The sequence below is a fragment of the Macaca mulatta genome, chromosome 2 (genome assembly GCF_049350105.2).
Source record: "Macaca mulatta isolate MMU2019108-1 chromosome 2, T2T-MMU8v2.0, whole genome shotgun sequence".
NCBI classification, from domain to species: domain Eukaryota; kingdom Metazoa; phylum Chordata; class Mammalia; order Primates; family Cercopithecidae; genus Macaca; species Macaca mulatta.
Genome location: NC_133407.1, coordinates 58,474,451 through 58,494,049, shown reverse-complemented (window position 1 = coordinate 58,494,049; position 19,599 = coordinate 58,474,451). Strand labels below are relative to the sequence as shown.

Sequence of the window (19,599 nt, the reverse complement as noted above, 5' to 3'; positions counted from 1 at the left end):
AAGATTCTTTCTTGCTGTGGAACTGTGTGTTTTATGCATCAAAGCTTGTTCAATATATCTTAGGTATGAATGATTCTGAAACCATCTGTGTATATTAGCCTTGAAAAAAGAAAAAGTTTCTGGTTGAGAAAAAATGCACAATTTATTTTTCACCTACGCTTCTACTTAAAAACTATGTGTCACTAAAAATCAATTGAAAGGCAGCTTACAGAACAGGAGAGAATATCTGCAATTTGTTTATCTGACAAGGAATTGATATCCTAAACATATAAGGAATGAAAACAACTCGATAGCAAAAACCAAAATAAACAGATTTAAAAATGAACTGAGAACCTGAATAGACATTTCTCAAAAGAAAATACACAAGTGGCCAACAGGTATATGAAAACGTGCTCAACATCACTAATCATCAGAGAAACATGATTCGAACTCCCAGTGGGCTATCGCTTCACACCTATTAGGATGGCTGTTATCTAAAGGACAAAACAAATGAGGCTGTGGAGAAAAGGGAGCCTTTGAACATTGGGGTGGGAACATACATTGGTACACCCATTAAGGAAAAATTGTATGGAGATTCCTCAAAAACTTAAAAATAAGCCAGGGGCAGTGGCTCAGGCCTGTAATCCCAGCATTTTGGGAGGCCTAGTTTGGAGGATCGCTTGAGTCCAGGAGTTCCAGGCCAGCCTGAGCAACATGGCAAGACCCCATCTCCACCAAGAAAAAACAAAACTAGCTGGATGTGGTGGTGTGAGCCTGCTCTTCCAGCTACTTGGCAGGCTGAGGTGGGAGGATCCTTTGAGCCTGGGAGGTTGAGGCTGCAGTGAATGGTGTTTACACCACTGCACTCCAGCCTGGGTGACAGAGTAAGACCATGCCTCAAAAAAAAAAAAATAAATAAATAAAATAAATAAATAAATAAAAATAAAAAATAAATAAAAATAAAAAATAAATAAAAATAAATAAAAACAGAATTAGCATGTAAGCCAGGAATCCCACTTCCGGGTGGTATATCCAAAGGAAATAAAATCAGTATCTCAAAGACCTATCTGCACACACACGTTCATTGCAGCATTATTCACAATAGCCAAGATATGGAAACAACCTAAGTGTTCATCAACAGATGAGTGGATTAAAAATGTGGTGTGTGTGTGTGGGTGTGTGTGTGTGTATTCAGCCTAAAAAAAAAAAAGGAAATCCTATCATTTTTGACAACATGGATTAACCTGGAAGGACATTATGCTAAGTGAAATAAGCCAGAGACAGAGAGACAAATATTGCATGATCTTACTTTTATATGGAATCTAAAAATGCTAAACTCAGAGAGTGGAATGGTCGTTGCTGGGAGCCGGGGGGTGGGTGGGGAAATTGGGAAATAATGATGAAAATGTATGAAGGTTCAGTTACACGGGATGAAGAAGCTCTGGCGATCTAATGTACAGTATGCTGACTATAATGAATAATACTCTATTTTATACTTGAAATTTGCTAAGAGTGTTTATCTTAAGTGTTGTCACCACACATACACAAAATGGTAATTATGTGTGATAATGGGTATGTTAATTAGCTTGATTGTGGTAGTCATTTTACAACGTATGACATATGTCAGAAAGTCACATTGCATACCTTAAATATATACTATTTTTATTTGTCAGGTATACCTCAATAAAACTGGGGAAAAATCAATGTAATTTCTAACATTTTGTACCTTTGACTCAAAAACAACTAATTCTTTTCTGCTTTTCAGGTTTGTTTTAGTGGATATGCAACTTAGAGCATCATGCATCTATCTTATCTGTATTACAGTTTGTTAATTTGAAAAACTCTCGGAATAAATTTGGTAAGGAGGCTGGCATAGGCCATTTTAAGTTTAAGATGGTAGCAGAACATTCCAGTTGAAATGCAGTGAAGACAATGAGAAATAAGAAACAGGGAGCAAACATTTTACATTTTATTTGAATTAGCTGTTTGGGACCTTTTCAGCGGCCAACACAATAATAGGGGAAATAAAAAGCTGTTGCTAAGCCAAAGCCCCTCCACATTCATATTACTTATCTGCAAGTGTGTGGTTTTCATTCTGCCCTGAATAAGAGAGAGCATGGAGAGTTCTTCATTTGATGTTTGTTTATGAGTGTGATGTCATATTTCTCTGACCAGGAATATTGCTGGACTAAATTTTCTTGACTTAAGGATCACAAGGTCTATAATGTATATATGCATGTGTGGGAGGGAGAGAATCTAAATACATGCCTAATGTGAGACTTCTGCAGATGTCAGTTATCTTAGAATTGCATTACACTTATTTTTGTTCTTCCTAAACTTATACTCCAGCTTTTATTTTTTTGTCCTGATGAGTTCTCTTCTTTGGATTTTACCTGAGTAGACAAGCATAAAATGAAGTTCACACTGCATTTTACTAATGTCAGGAATTCTTGCAGCTCAGTGTTACCTATTAGTAACAGTCCCCACTCTAGGGACTGGCAGTGGATGCTCTGTACACCACCCAGGACCCCTTTGTTCCACCAGCTGCCCTGAGTGCTGCATGCTTACTGTTCGTAGCTGAGTCCTTCCTCAGGCACTGCTGTTGGCCAAAAGGGGTGGTCTTGGCTCAGTTTCTATCCCCTTCTGAGTACGATCCACTTGACTGGTCAGCGTGGAGGTACAAAGGCCTCGTTCCCTTGCCTCAGGTTTGGACAACTCTGAGGGGCCGTCCCACTTCTATGGCTTTCCATACAATTCATGGGAGCTCAGCCAAGACCTTGGTCACTGCCAATCATCATTCACCCTTTTCCTCTCTACTCAGTCCTGCTTTCTTTTCTACCTCACAGGTATTGTTCCCCAGAGCCCTTCCCAGTAAGCCTCCTTGCAGGCTAATCTCAGCCGAAGCCTCTGTTTTGCAGGGACAGACCAAAGACAAGACCCTTTTCCCATTTAATATTGTAAGCATCTTCTCTAATGTCTACATTGGATCCCTAGTAAGATGAACTCTTCTGAAAAAGTGAGTGTTAGATGCACAGAATCTTAATCTATTACATTAAGTGTTTGTATTTTTCACTCTGTGTCTAGTACCTTAAAAAAAAAAAAAAAAAGAATGCATAGGTGTAATTTTATAATTCTGGGTAAAAATGACTGCTTTTACTTATTGCAAGTATCTTTAAAACCTCATTCCCGGGCCGGGCACCATGGCTCCTGCCTGTAATCCCAGCACTTTGGGAGGCTGAGGCAGGTAGATCACGAGGTCAGGAGTTCAAGACCAGCCTGGCCAAAATGGTGAAACCGCGTCTCTACTAAAAATACACAAAAATTAGTCAGGCGTGGTGGCAGGCACCTGTAATCCCAGCTATTCGGAAGGCTGAGGCAGAGAATTGCTTGAACCCGGGAGGGGGAGGTTGCAGTGAGCTGAGATCATGCCACTGTACTCCAGCCTGGGTGACAGAACAAGTCTCCATCTCAAAAACAAAAAGCAAACAAACAACAAACAAACAAAAAAACACAAAAAAGAAAACCCTCATTCCCTCTTTTGACATCATATCGGAGCAGTCTTTAAACTATTACAAGATACTGCTCAGTATAATAATCCTTGCCTTTTAATTGTATGATTTAGCTCACTTGCCTTTCTTATCTTCATTAGAATGAAACATTAAAATGCTTGACCTTGGTTCCACAAGAAATAATTCATGTAGCTGAACACATACGTAACTGGATTTTTGTCTTATGATTAATTATTTATTTTTTCATTGTTGTGATTCAAATGACAAACATAAAAAAACAATGAAACCTTCAAAGAGATAGCCTAAGCTGGTGTTAATTAGTACCAGTTCATGTGTCCATGCCCCGGATGAAAAGTCCATTTTTCTATTTTGTAAATATTTGGAGTTTTTTTAGGTCATAATTGAACTTGGCAACTTTTGTCCACCTTTTAACTAAGCCAAAAAAGATATTCAACTGAGATAATTGATATCTGGCTTTTAAAGAAATGTTGGGGTTTTGGTTATGATCTTTTACAAGATTTAGAAATTAGCAAACAAAATGGATTTTACATCAAAATGACAGCCTGAAATTTCAATTGTTGCGTATATATACCAATTGAATAGTAATTCTATTTCTCTAGTAAGTGGAAGAATGCATAACTTTGTCTTATGAAACAAAATCATGGCTAGGTAGAATTGAAATACAGATGCATTTTAAAATTTATTTTAAACTGAAGCTCCCAAAATTTGTGTACATAGAATGTAATATTTGACACCTTTAATTTGGATTATTCCAAGCCCAATATGTTTTAGCCCAATGTAGTTTGTATAATAGATACTTTCTTTTCTCAAACACCAGACATCTGTATGAATTGATAGTATTAGAGTCATGGTGTTGAGACTAGGGTAAAGAATACTGTGTCATTAACACCCACTATGAAGGCTATATGAAAGCAGTTGCAGCTAAAGCCTGCCCTGCCAACATGAACCTAGCGAAAAGGCACCATGGTTATGGCATGGGAAAAAAGAGCCAAGTGTTCCAATAGCATGGGAGACACACATACTATTTATAGAGTTCAGTGAGTAGCCTTTTAAAAGAATTTTACTAGGCTTCCATAATCTTTATTGGAAGCCCATTCTATTCAATCTATGCTTCCACTTGGACATTAAATATCAGGGGACTCTGGTTAGAAGTTTCAGAAAATAATTTTTATTTCTTACCTTCTCTAACCTGGTTGATCAACGTTTTTCTCTGGGGCCAATTCCAGCTCTTCCACATTTTACTTGTGTCTCTCAGAGCCAATGAAGAAAAACCATACATAAATATAAATTGTATTAATGCTGATGTTTAAGGGAATAATACACCCCTTGAAATAGCTAAATGATAATTTAACAGATGAATGAATAAATGGAAGAATCATCTAAGTATTTGTCAGATTTATGAGGTGTTACATATTCATTATTAATACTTACAGGCAGGAAATATGGCCTATGTCTGTTGTCCTGATGAAATCTGATACGTTTCCAAATTGATTTGGTTATTATTATTTCACCATGTTTTCTTTGGTTGTAGAAAATGTTATGGGGCATAAAAAAGAGAGTGAGAGCTTAGAGTCAAACAAGTTTGGGAAATTCTTTGTTAAATTGTTTGTATACTGTAGGACTTCTCAAAACCTTTTGTATAAAAATGTATTATGAGTCTTCAAGAAAGGGATATCGTGCATAGCATTGATCTAAATTATTAGATCACAAAATCTTTTTTTATGTGGCCATTCATTAACATCTATCAGAAAAAGGTTTGTGGATAAGTTTTGAAAATGCTGACCTACAGTTTTGTTTTTTGACTATAATATTTTTGAAACTTTCTAGCTTTGTAAATGGAACCCAAAACTTTATTTTTTTCAGTGCATTGAAAATTGCTATAATGTGCAAATGATTTGTACATCTTTCAGTTTCTTCTATAAGATGAGCCAGACAACATAAGCTGTCCTGCACTTGAAGATTGATGAGAATTATATCTTGAGCAACACAACTTTCTTAAGCAAAATGCATTTCTCTGTGTTTGACTTTTTAACCAGCAAACAAGCAATTGAGAGAATGCAAAGATTCATGGATTCACTTACAGATTCATGCACTCAAGGATTTGTGGTGGTGTGAGTGTATTGAGCTTTCTGGCACTGTCCTTGTTTCTCATGCAGGCATGCCGCTGTCTGGTGGCCTCAGTAGTCCACATGGAGGAAAGGGTCTACTATGTTGAAGAAGCTGCCCCTGGCAGCTGACTGCCTGATAACACCTTATGTGCTGGGGGAATGTAGGTGGGTACATATCAGCACATAGGGGTCTATACTAAAAAAGGACACATTTCAATTTTAAACCATGTTACCATCTTCCTGGTACCAGATTTACAAATTTTTGAGTACAACTTAGTACCACTGAGGCATCTAGCATCTATAGAGCATCTTATAATGTAACCCAGTTTGAAATATTTTACCGTAATGTTGTACCTCCTCAAGGTTTTGATGAAACAAGCCTGGCCATGGTCTACTACAATAAGGTTATTGATCTATGTTTCTGCCTTTCCACTTATTCTTGGGTCACCTTAAAAAATTTATCTGGGCCAGGCACAGTGGCTCATACCTGTAATCCCAGCACTTTGGGAGGCTAAGGCAGGCAGATCACTTGAGCTCAGGAATTCAAGACTGGCCTGGGCAACATGGTGAAACCCCATCTCTACAATTACAAAAAAAAAAAAAAAGGTAAAAAAAGATAAAAAGAAAATTTATGCTTCTGTATGAAATTATCTATTTTATCACCTTAAAAAAAAATCTTACTTCTCAGTGAAAGGAATGAGGCACATCCCCCATATATCTCCCAACTTCCTGAGCCCAGCACAAACACATTCCTCCATATTTCTCTCAAACTTCAGAAAAACACCACCTAGGAAATCCCTGATAAGGACACAGCGGGAACCAATAAAAAATGCTAAATGTCCTGTAACCGAGAGAATTACCTTGTTCCCCTGTAACTTTACATATCCTGTTTATATCGGGCTATAAAAAGCAAGCACTCGCATTGTTCGGGGCCCTCTTGTACGCTGTGGAATGGAGGGACCAAGTTCGAACTTGCAGTAAAGATCCTTGCCACTTGGCTTTGACTCTGGACTCTGGTGGTCTTCTTTGGGGAACAAACGGTCTGGGCATAACATCAGCATGGTATGAGACACAGAAATCATGTCTTTTTATCTTTCCATCCCCAGTCACCAGTACATTGCCTTGTACTGGGTAGATATTCACAAATGTAGTGGAGTGAAGGAATCATATTTGTAGACAGTGTTGTCATTTTTTATACTGTCAACCTGCACAGGTTAGTAGTAATGATCATTTATTGAGTATCAAACATTTTTGCCAATGCTCACCATAATTGTTCCTAATTTTTACAATGATCTCATAAGAATATTCTTGTCTTCATTTAACGGAAGAAAAAAACAAAACTTAATTAGCAAGAAAATGTTAAATGTCGATTTTTTTTCTTTGGAAGCTTTGTAGCCATATATTTCTAATAAACTGGATTATTGGTTCTCTCTGATTCCCAGTCCCTCCCACTTCCCATACTAGGATACTACCATGTGTCTCACGGAAGTAAGATAACCATGTAAGATATGCTATCACTGATTTATTCAATAAATATATACCAAGTGCCTCCTTTAGGGCCAATAATCTGCTGAATGCTGTGAGTGGGAACATAGAGAAGGAAAATAACCATAATAGTAGCAAACACTTATTGGGGGTTTACTATGTGCCAGATACTACTCTAAGAACATTATTTGCAATAACTTAATCTTCTAAAATATGTACTTTTATTGTCCCTCTTTTATAATGCAGGAGAGAGGGACACAGGATTGCTGTGTAATTTGCCCAAGGCCACACAGCTATTAAGTGGAAGAGCCATTACTGAAACCCAAGATATCTGACTTCAAAGGTGAACTGCCTCTTGTACTCAATCCCTTATGCCAATGAGTTTATAGCCTAATTTGAAAGCAAACCAGAAATGCACCATATATAGATTTCAGAATGCCCATACAATTTTGAAAACATATGACATAAACTTCATACCAAAGGATTCAAGATAGGAAAATATTTTCATGAATCCCACATGCTATTTTCATGAGCTTCAATGTGATTTTATAGCTAATTAAGATCAGTTAACTTCTTTAACTACAAATCTTTGTTTAGGTAATTTTTTGTGCCATATTTTGATTAAAATTCTTTAAATAAAAAAAAACCCTCCTCTCATGAATATTTCTACCATTACTAATCTCAAAAAGACAAGGACCAAGAAGATCATATATAAGCCTCTGAATATCTTTGGTGAAATGCATTTGGCTCATTTAGGCATAGTTATTCCCAAAATAGCCTAGATGGGCTGGATGGAATTTATTGCATTACTAATGTTCCAAGGGCAGGTTTCCCAGTAATAACCTACCCATAAAACTCTACTTTAACAAAAGGCTACTTGATAGCATAGAATAAACTGGAATGCTTTTTTATAGCCAGAGATTTCCTAACCATAAATACTTCCATTCCTCTAAGCAAATGGGTCAGAAATATTTATGAGGTGCCCTGCATTTTTATCACCTCTGCAATGGAATGCAGCAATTTCATCATGATCACATTCTTTCTCTACCCTTACTCTATACTGTTGATGGACTCCTTAGCATATCATAAGCAGTCCATTAGTGAGAGGAACTTGGGAATTTAGAAAGGAATGAAGGGAAATATGGAATAGAAGTTGTTGAATCTGGTTGTGTTTGATCTATCCAACACTATTCATTGCTAAACTAAATCCAATTGTTAATTTCAGAACTATGTCAATATAGTTGGTTAAAAAGGTGGTTGCCTGGTAATTAGATTTACCCTCTGATGGTATTAAATTTTATTTTTCTTCCTTTTAGAAATAAACATTCATTTGGACCTGGAAATGCCAGATTGCTGACATTAGGGATATGACACAAGACTCACCATTTATATGTTAGCCCTTTTTTTCTTTTTTTTTTTTTAAAAGAAGGAGGCACGTGGAAGTAATTGCTTTAAAAATAACTCTAAAGATGTCAAAAGGTCAAAATACTTACAACATTATTCTGTTGGTTATGGTTGCTGTTTTGTCTCTCTTCCTTGTAAGAACAGTATGTAGAAAGCCAATATCTAATTGCACATTAATTTTACAAAAATTGTTATTTTGCTGTTTGTGTAAAATGCTGCATGCTTTATATTTAAAAATTTGAGCAATTAAAAATTTACAAAGAAGAAATTTTTAAATTAGATAAGAAACATAAGTTATGTTAGCTAATATAGATCAGAGTTTGAAAACACAAAATATGAAATAAACATCAAATGATATATATACTTGTATTTTAAACATAATGCTCAAAAATCTGGTTATCGTATTATCATATTTCATTTTAGTAAGACATGCATTGTTTAAAATAAAATTTGCAGGTGACCTCATATTAAATGTTAGTTTCAGATTCTAGTTCCTATTTTTTTAAAAAAGACAATATTGGTTTGTACTAACGAACATTTTTTGGTGTTAATAGTTAATTTATTGTTATTGAGCACCTGTGAGCAAAGCATTTTGTTAGACACAAAGATAACTAAGACATAGTGGCAGAGACTGGGTAGATACTCATCAAACTTGTTTCCCCATTTTGGACACACAGCTAGACTACATTTCCTCGCCTCCCTTGGCATTAGACACAGGCATGTGACTGACTTGTGGACAATGGAAAGTGGGTAGAATTGATACCACCTTCAGCAAGAGCCCAAAAGGTCTCCCATGCGTTGCTCTAAAGGCCCCTTTTCTTTCTTGGCTTTCCAGAAAGATCTGGTGGAAAATTCTGAAGCCCTATGGTTGGTCGGGGGGGCCACTGGATAGATAAAACCTAGATTCCTGTATATATATAAGGAGCAGAGTCCCCCCACTGTCAACCCACATAGGATTATTACAAGGGTAATAAACTTACGGTGTGTTAAGTCACGGAGATGGTAGGGTTGTTTGTGTTTTTACAGCTTGTATTTTACCGACATCAGGGTTTCTCAACCTTAGCACTATTGACATATTGGACTAGGTATATCCTTGTTGTGGGGACTGTCCTGTGCACTGTAGGATGCTGAGCAGCTTCCCTGGCCTGTATTCAACAGATGCCAATTGCACTGCCTTCCCCAGCCATGACAATCAAAAATGTCTCCAGACATTTCAAATATCCCCTTTGGGGCAAAACTGCCACTGTTTGAGGACCACTAGCCTAACTTATACAGTAATATTCACTTTTTTTAAAAGTTTTATACCAGAGAGTCTCCTACTTTTTTACATAACGAGTTTCTGAAAAATCTGTTTGAAAGTCAAATGTCTGAAAGTTGAACAAGACATTTACATGTTATAAGGAGATTTGTAATACAAGCAAACCAGAAAGATTAAATTATGTAGTTACCATTACATTCAGTAGCACATTTTGAAGATGCTGTTGTAGCAATTTTTACATGTTTTAAAGCTTTATATTTTTCCTCCAAAGTCAAATTTACACTTGAATTAGCTTAAGTACAGTGAACCCTAGAAGGAAGCTGAAGAGTTAGCATGTAAAGCACATAGAATGACTTTCATCTGTGTAACAATTTTATAAGATCTGTGCTTTTTTTACTACAATAAGGTGCACCGCAGTTTTCCATTTCCCACTTATCTTTTATGAAATAGGAAAAATCCTTGAAACAATTTTATAAACACTTCTGTATAGACAAAGATGGCAAGAGAGCCACAAAGGAACTGGTGGCATTTAAAAGGCTCTATTATGGGAATTGTATGAAATATGCTTGTCTGATGATGTACAAATGTCTGATTTTACTTTGGCATTTCTGGGTCTTAACCCACTTTCCCTGTGCCTACTTTCTCTCCTGCTCCACTTGTTCCCGCTTTTCCATCTCAACCTGTGGACTCGGCAGTGTGGTGTTTGGACTATTTATCTGGCTTCAGTGTTAGTATCCTCAGGTCTCTGCACCTGGCATCTGACCTTTCATGCCAGCCATCCCAGAGGTTTAAGGTACTTTGCACTCACTCTGTGCCCCAGGTGACCACTGGCCTGGGTAGCCCCTGCTTGTTGGGAAGAAACATTACAGAGTTGGATGCTTGGTAATGCAAACATAAAGAAGGCAGTATCCTTGCTTTTTTAGGAGCTTTAATCCAGTGGTATAGAGGCAAATGCAGACACAGGTAATACAATAATCCCATCAAAGGAATGAGACACTGGTGTGACTATAAGTTCAAAGTAGAACCACTGTGGTTGGAGTGTGTTAAATCCAAGTGCATTCCAGAGGAGCCTGGTCGAGGGAACATGCTGATTTGAGCCAGCGGTTCATATCTGATGGAGGATCCTCCTTTAAAATTCACCTGTGGGCCCTTCTACCCGGCGGTTAGTGTTGAGAGTGCTGAGTGTGTGCTCCGGGCTTGGAACACACATTTATTATTAAAAAATAAAAAATAAAAATCTAAAAAAGTCGTTTAACAACATCCCCCCGCCCCCCATTTTACAAAAAATTCGCTTCTCCCCCTCAGGAGACTTTTTTTTTCTTCTTCCTCTTTTATAAAATAACCCGGTGAAACAGCCGAGACCGACCCCACCCCCGCCTGCAGCCCAGCAGCAGGTCCAAGAAGGAACCAAGAGACCAAGGCCTTCCTGCTGCCTGGACCCGACACCGCCACCCTCACTCCCAGCCGGCAGCCGGCAGCGGGCGGCAGCGGATCTACCCTGTCCTGCGGCCATTTAGTAGTTTTCGAGTCCGGGTGATTTTTGTCCCTCTGCGCTTGCCCCCACTCCCTCCCACCGGGTCCGGCCCCCGACTCCCGGCCCAGGCACTCGCTCTCCTCCTGTCACTGAAAGGTCGCGGCCTGTGACCCTGCGGGCAGCCGTGCCGAGAGGAACCCCAGCGCCCCAGCTACACCATGGCCTCGCTCTACGTGGGGGACTTCCACCCCGAGGTGACTGAGGCCATGCTCTGAGTTCAGCGTAGCCGGGCCTATCCTCTCCATCCGGGTCTGTAGGGACCTGATCACCCGCGGCTCCTTGGGCCACGCCTATGTGAACTTCCAGCAGCCGGCGGACGCGGAGTGTGCTTTGTAAATTTTGATTTTATAAAGGGCAAGCCAGTACGCACCATGTGGTCTCAGCGTGAACCATCACTTCGCAAAAGTGGAATAGGCAATATATTCATTAAAAATCTGGACAGATCCATTGATAATAAAGCACTGTATGATACAGTTTCTGCTTTTGGTAACATCGTTTCGTGTAAAGTGGTTTGTGATGAAAATGGTTCCAAGGGCTATGGATTTGTATGCTTTCAGGAAGCATCTGAAAGAGCTTTTGAAAAAGTGAATGGAATGCGCCTAATGATCGCAAAGTATTTGTTGGACGATTTAAGTCTCGTAAAAAACGAGAAACTGAACTTGGAGCTAGGGCAAAAGAGTTCACCAATGTTTACATCAAGAATTTTGGAGAAGACATTGATGATGAGCGCCTTAAGGATCTGTTTGGTAAGTTTGGGCCTGCCTTAAGTGTGAAAGTAATGATTGATGAAAGTGGAAAATCCGCAGTATTTGGATTTGTAAGCTTTGAAAGGCATGAGGATACACAGCTGTGGATGAGATTAATGGAAATGGAGCTCAGTGGAAAACAAATTTACGTTGTTCGAGTTCAGAAAAACGTGGAACAGCGGACGGAACTTAAGCGCAAACTTGAACTGATGAAGCAAGATAGGATCACCAGATACTAGAATGTTAATCTTTATGTGAAAAATCTTGATGATGGTATTGATGATGAACATCTCCAGAAAAGTTTTCTCCATTTGGTACAATCACTAGTGCAAAGGTTATGATGGAGGGTGGTCGCAGCAGGTGTTTGGTTTTGTATGTTTCTCCTCCCCAGAAGAAGCCACTAAAGCGGTTACAGAAATGAACGGTAGAATTGTGGCCACAAAGCCATGGTATGTAGCTTTAGCTGAGCGCAAAGGAGAGTGCCAGGCTCACCTCACTAGCCAGTATAGGCAGAGAATGGCAAGTATATGAATTGTGCCCAACCCTGTAATCAACCCCTACCAGCCAGCACCTCCTTCAGGTTACTTCGTGGCAGCTATCTCACAGTCTCAGAACCTTGCTGCATACCATCCTCCTAGCCAAATTGCTCAGCTAAGACCTCGCTGGACTGCTCAGGGTGCCAGACGTCATCCATTCCAAAATACGCCCGGTGCTACCTGCCCAGCTGCTCCTAGACCACCATTTAGTACTATGAGACCAGCTTCTTCACAGGTTCCATGAGTCATGGCAACACAGTGTGTTGCTAACACATCTACACAGATAATGGGTCCACCTCCTGCAGCTGCAGCTGCAGCTACTACAGCTACTCCTGCTGTCTGCACCGTTGCACAGTATAAATATGTTGCGGGAGTTTGCAATCCTCAGCAACATCTTAATGCACAGCCACAAGTTACAATGCAACAGCCTGCTGTTCATGTACAAGGTCAGGAACCTTTGACTGCTTCCATATTGGCGTCTGCCTCTCCTCAAGAGGAAAAGCAAATGTTGGGTGAATGGCTGTTTCCTTTTATTCAAGCCACACATCCTACTCTTGCTGATAAAATCACTGGCATGTTGTTGGAGACTGATAATTCAGAACTTCTTCATAGGCTCGAGTTTCCAGAGTCTCTCTGTTACAAGGTCGATGAAGCTGTAGCTGTACTACAAGCCCATCAAGCTAAAGAGACGTACCAGACAGCAGTTAACAGTGCCACTGGTGTTCCAACTGTTTAAAATTGATCAGGGACCACGAAAAGAAACTTGTGCTTCACCGAAGAAAAATATCTAAACATCGAAAAACTTAAATATTATGGAAAAAAATTGCAAAATATAAAATAAATAAAAAAAGGAAGGGAAACTTTGAACCTTATGTACTGAGAAAATGCCAGGTCTAGCAAACGTAATGTTAGTCCTAGATTACTTACTGATTTAAAAACAAAACAAAAAAACCCACAAAAAATGGTAAAATATTTTAAAAATTTAATGTTTTATAGACCCTGGGAAACAGAATTTTCAGCAAGTACAAAATTTTAAAGCATTCCTCTCTTTAATTTTGTAATCCTTCACTGTGGAATGGCTCAAAATGTCAGTTCTGTTTTTTTTTTTTTTTTGAGGCGGAGTTTCGCTCTGTCTCCCAGGCTGGAGTGCAGTGGCCGGATCTCAGCTCACTGCAAGCTCCGCCTCCCGAGTTTACGCCATTCTCCTGCCTCAGCCTCCCGAGTAGCTGGGACTACAGGCGCCCGCCACCTCGCCCGGCTAGTTTTTTTTGTATTTTTTAGTAGAGACGGGGTTTCACCATGTTAGCCAGGATGGAGTTCTGTTTTAAGTAACAGAATTGATAACTGAGCAAGGAAATGTAATTTGGATTATAAAATTCTTGCTTCAATAAAAATTCCTTAAATAGTGAAAAAAGTATTCACCTATGGGCATGGTCTCTCTTAATCATACCTACGACTATAGTACTAGAGAACATTGAAATTACAATTCATTTATCTGAACCTTTGAGAATGGTCAGTTTTGATGAATTGGTAGATTCAATAGCTCAGTCCTAGCTAAAATCATCTTCTGACATTGATAGACCAAAGACCCTTGGGCCAGACTACTTGTGTTAGAATTCCAAATCCTTCTTGTACCTCCATTGTGACTTTTGTCAGATAATTTAACCTCTTTTGCCTCAGTTTTCTTATCTGTAAAATTGGGTTAAGAAACCTTATGTGGGAGAATGTTGTGAGAATTAGATTAATGCATGTCATGTGCCTAAAACAACACCTGGCATCTAGTAAAGCTCTTGATTATTGTTATCTCTTATTAATATTTGTGATGCAATACAGAATTAATTTATTCTTTCAAATAATTCCCTTAGCATTGATGGTTTATAGACCCTGGGAAACAGAATTTTTATAACTCATTTTCATAATTGTGGTTCTTTTGTACAGTAACTCAGTCCCAATAAACACCTCCATCTTTTTGTTCTTCCATTATTATGTTATTAGATTTCTGCTATTGTCATGATCTCTAGAAATGCCCATCACTCAGAAATCATTCTAGAGTTTTGAAGTGAGAAAAGCTTTTGATGACCTATCTTTCTTTTCTTGTCTTTATGAAAACACATACTCTGCTATTATAGATCCCAGGCATTCATTTTATTTCTTTTGTATGCTACCTATTAAGTAAAACAATTTTTTTTTTAGTAAGGATACCTGCACTTCATACAAAAACACTACTCATCCCTCGAATTTCTCTATTTACATGCTTTTCTCATAATTTTCTTGGACATGGGCAGTTTTGATTTTCCTCAGCACCTTGAGTGTGAGATACGGACAGCAAGTGCCCAGAACCTTATTACCTAGGTTAAAAGACCTTGGGAGACATGAACAGACTCATAGGCACCATACATCAGTCATAGTGCAACTTTTACCATCTCACTATGCAATAGCCCCTTAACACTCAATACAATTGAAAAAGGATGTGGACAATATAAATATCATCTTTTTCTCCAGGCATAAAAATAACCACATTTAAAGAAAATATTTGGAAAAAAAAAAAGATAGGTCTTAGGAATTAGGATTATGTATCCCAGAGACAAGATTACTATGGAAGGCTTCAAGTTTATGAGGGATTATTATGTCGAAAATAGGGACCAGCTATTCTCTATCTCTAAAGAATCCCAAAGAGATGGCTAAACCTCAGCATGAAGTAATAGATAAAGTATGGAGAAGAATTTCTTGATGGTGAGAGTGAAATATTGAAAGAAAGCTCTTTCAGGAAATACCTGGAAATCTGAAAGAACGTTAAGAGCAGAATGATGATTTTCCTGGCATATTCTCTGCTTTTGAAATCTACAAAAACCTTGTGCTTTTATGAAATGTGAAATAACATATCTACATTTCTCACTATGCATCTCAAACATGCTAACGCATTGCCTATTTGTGGTACTGTGTGCTGTATCTATTTTCTATACATGGTATATAATTCATATTTTGTTTTCTTCCATGGTTCTAGTGATGCAGTTTGGGAAGAGCATAGGCCTTGGAATCAGCCATACACCTTGGCAGGTATCCTAGCTCTACTATTTGGATTCAGAGATCTTGCTTAATCTCTCTGAGATTTGGTCTTCTATTATAATTGACAATAATTAAGGAATAAACTAGTCAATGTATTTGTGTAGCAAATACAATTTTAGGGCATAGTAGTTAATACATATTAAAAATGTATTTAAAAACATATGCATATATACATGTGCCTACATTATATAGGAATACTTTATAAACAAAGCTCCAACACAGTGAGCCATGATCACACCAAAAAGAAAAGCTCCAACATATAGGAAACAAAAGTCCCTGAACAGATTCATAAATATATATCTTACATTAAAATATTTCTTCTGTAAAACATTTTACTGTATAGTTTATTTTATTTTGAGACAGTCTTGCTTTGTCACCCAGGCTGGAGGTCAGTGATGCAATCATGACTCACTGCAGCCTCAACTTCCTGGTCTCAAACAATCCTCCCGCCTCAGTTTCCTGTGTAGCTTGGACCACAGGCATGTGCCACCATGCACAGCTAATTTAAAAGAATGTTTTGTAGAAACAGGATTTTACTATGTTGCTCACATTGGTCTCAAACTCCTGGGCTCAAGTGATATGCCCCCATTAGCTGGCATTACAGGTATGAGCCACTGTGCTGGTGGAATCATCTTAAACAGCAAAATACCACCTGGAAATTTATTTATTTGTTTTTTTGAGATAGAGTTTTGCTCTTGTTGCCCAGGCTGGAGTGCAATGGCTCAATCTTGGCTCACTGCAACCTCTGCCTCCCGGGTTCAAGTGATTCTCCTGCCTCAGTCTCCCAAGTAGCTGGGATTATAGGCTCCTGCCACCACGCCTGCCTAATTTTTTGTATTTCTGCTAGAGATGGGGTTTTGCCATGTTGGCCAAGCTGGTCTTGAACTCCTGGTCTCTGGTGATCTGCCCACCTCGGCCTCCCAAAGTGCTGGATTACAGATGTGAGCCACTGTGCCTGGCACCGCTTGGAAATTTAAAAATTCTCTTAAACAATTTCTTGATTAAAGAGAAAATCAAATTTTAAAGGTCAGAATATCTAAAAGATACCATTAATTAAATTATTACATGTTAGAACTCAAGCTAATGCTGTGTTCAGAGAAAAAATATATAACCCTAAATGTTTTCACAGATAAACAAGAACAGATGAGAACAAATAAATTAAGTGTCACATTTTAAAAACTAGACACAGAACAAGAAATTAAGCCTAAGAAAAATTAAGGAAAAGAACAAATAAAAATAAAAGGAAACATTAATGAAATGTAAACAGAAAAAGCAAGAAACTAAGAAATACATTCAAGAGCTGGTTTTCAAAAATTAGTTAAAGCAGACAACCCACAGAGTGGGAGAAAATCTTCACAACTTATACAGCTGACAAAGGACTATATCTACAAGGAACTCAAACGAATCAGTAAGTAAAAACAAAACAAAACAAACACCAAAAAATCCCACCAAAAAGTGGGCTAAAGACATGAATAGACAGTTCTGAAAACAAGATATACAAACGGCCAACAAGCATATGGAAAAATGCTCAACATCACTAATAATCAGGAAAATGCAAATCAAAACCACAATGTGATACCACCTCACTCCTGCAAGAATGACCATAATCAAAAAATCAAAAAATAATAAGTGTTGGTGTGGATGTGGCAAAAACAGGACACTTAAGAAAATTATATATATATAATTTTGGTGTATATATACATGGTATATATATGGTGTATATATATACATGGTGTGTGTATATATATACACACCATGAAATACTACTCAGCCATATAAAGGAATGAAATAATGGCATTTGCAGCAACCTGGATGTTATTAGAGACTATTATTATAAGTGAAGTAACTCAGGAATGGAAAACCAAACATCGTATGTTCTCTCTCATATGTGGAAGCTAAGCTATGAGGACTCAAGAGCATAAGAATGATACACTGGACTTTGGGGACTTGAGGGAAAAAGTGGGGATGGCGAGGGATAAAAGACTACACATTGGATACAGTGTATGAAAAATTCGGAAATCACCACTAAAGAACTTATCCATTATGGAGAAATAGGAACACTTTTACACTGTTGGTGGGACTGTAAACTAGTTCAATGATTGTGGAAGACAGTGTGGCAATTCCTCAAGGATCTAGAACTAGAAATACCATTTGACCCAGCCATCTCATCACTAGGTATATACTCAAAGTATCACGCTGCTGTAAAGACACATGCACAAGTCTGTTCATTGTGGCACTATTTACAATAGCAAAGACTTGGAACCAACCCAAATGTCCATCAATGATAGACTGGATTAAGAAAATGTGGCACATATACACCATGGAATACTATGCAGCCATAAAAAAGGATGCATTCATGTCCTTTGTAGGGACATGGATGAAACTGGAAGCCATCGTTCTGAGCAAACTATCACAAGGACAAAAAACCAAACACCACATGTTCGCATTCATGGTTGGGAACTGAACAATGAGAATACTTGGACACGGGAAGGGTAACATCACACACTGGGGCCTGTCGTGGTGTGGGGGTATGGGGGAGGGATAGCATTAGGAGATATACCTAATGTAAATGACGAGTTAATGGGTGCAGCACACCAACATGACACATGTGTATATATGTAACAAACCTGCACATTGTGCACATGTACCCTAGAACTTAAAGTATAATTAAAAAAACCAAAAACCAAAAAACAAAAAACAAAAAAGGAACTTATCCATGTAACCAAACACCACCTGCTCCCCAAAACCTATTGAAATAAAAATAAAAACAGAGAAAAGTAAAACTGGTTAAAACAAGCAAAGCACAATTACACAAAATAAGAAACAAGAATAGAGAAATTACCACAAATACAGAGGAAATGGGAATAATTGACTCTGTTCAACGAAATTGAAGTGGAATAATTTTAGAAAAAGGTAAATTGATAAAACCATCTCAGAAGAGGAAGGTCATTTAGTATATTTAGAGATCATTGACTATAAGGAGATAGATAAAAGTTGTTAAAAGCACTAATGCCTCCCTAATGAAAGCATTCTTCTGTCAGTACAAGCTGATGCTATTATTAAAAAGGAAAAAAAGAGATATGGAAATTGGAAAGGAGGAGATAAAATTATTGTTTGTAGATAACGACTGTATATATCAAAACCCAAGAGAATCAACTGAAAAATTCCTAATGACCATAAGCAAATTTGTTATCTGTATACAAAATCCATATAAAAAAGTATGATAGCATGTATACCTACTATGTACCCACAAAAATTTAAAATATAATTTAAAACATTTTAAAAAGTATGCTGCATAAAACATAATAACCACCAAAAATATTTTTAGAAGAGAATAAACTTGATAAGAAATGTGCAAAAGTTTTATGAAGGAAGTTCTGACACATGACCGAGGGACGTCAAAGAAGGCTTGACTAAATGGAAAGGCATTTCCTGTTCTTGGAAAGGTAGACTGAATATCACAACATTTTACTCATGCCTAAATTAATCTCTATACTTCATGCAAGTCAGTTAGAAATAACAACAGGAGTCTTCTTCCTTCTCCTCCACTTCCTCCTCCTCCACTTCCTCCTCCTTCACCTTCTTTTCTGTGAGGGGTGGAGGTGGGGATTAAATAAATTTATTTGAAAATTCAAAAGGAAAGTTAAACATGCCAGAATAGCCAAAATCATTACAAAAATAAGAGTAATAAAAGGAACAAGGCATACAGATTTTATTACTGTATTTATTCATTTTTGTCTCTGTTGCCCAGGCTGGAGTACATACAGCAGGAAGAGCTCAGCTCAGTGCAACTTCCGCCTCCCAGGTTCAAGCGATTCTCCTGCCTCAGCCTCCTGAGTAGCTGGGACTGCAGGTGCACATCACCATGCCTGGCTAATTTTTGTATTTTTAGTAGAGATAGGGTTTCGCCATGTTGACCAGGCTGGTCTTGACCTCCTGACGTCAAGTGATCC

The 19,599-nt window shown here is 38.0% G+C and overlaps 1 pseudogene; it reads left to right on the top strand.

The window, feature by feature from the left end:
- The first annotated feature begins 11,456 nt into the window (after positions 1-11,456).
- LOC707349 (polyadenylate-binding protein 1 pseudogene) lies at positions 11,457-13,482 on the top strand (annotated as a pseudogene).
- The last annotated feature ends 6,117 nt before the right edge of the window (positions 13,483-19,599 follow it).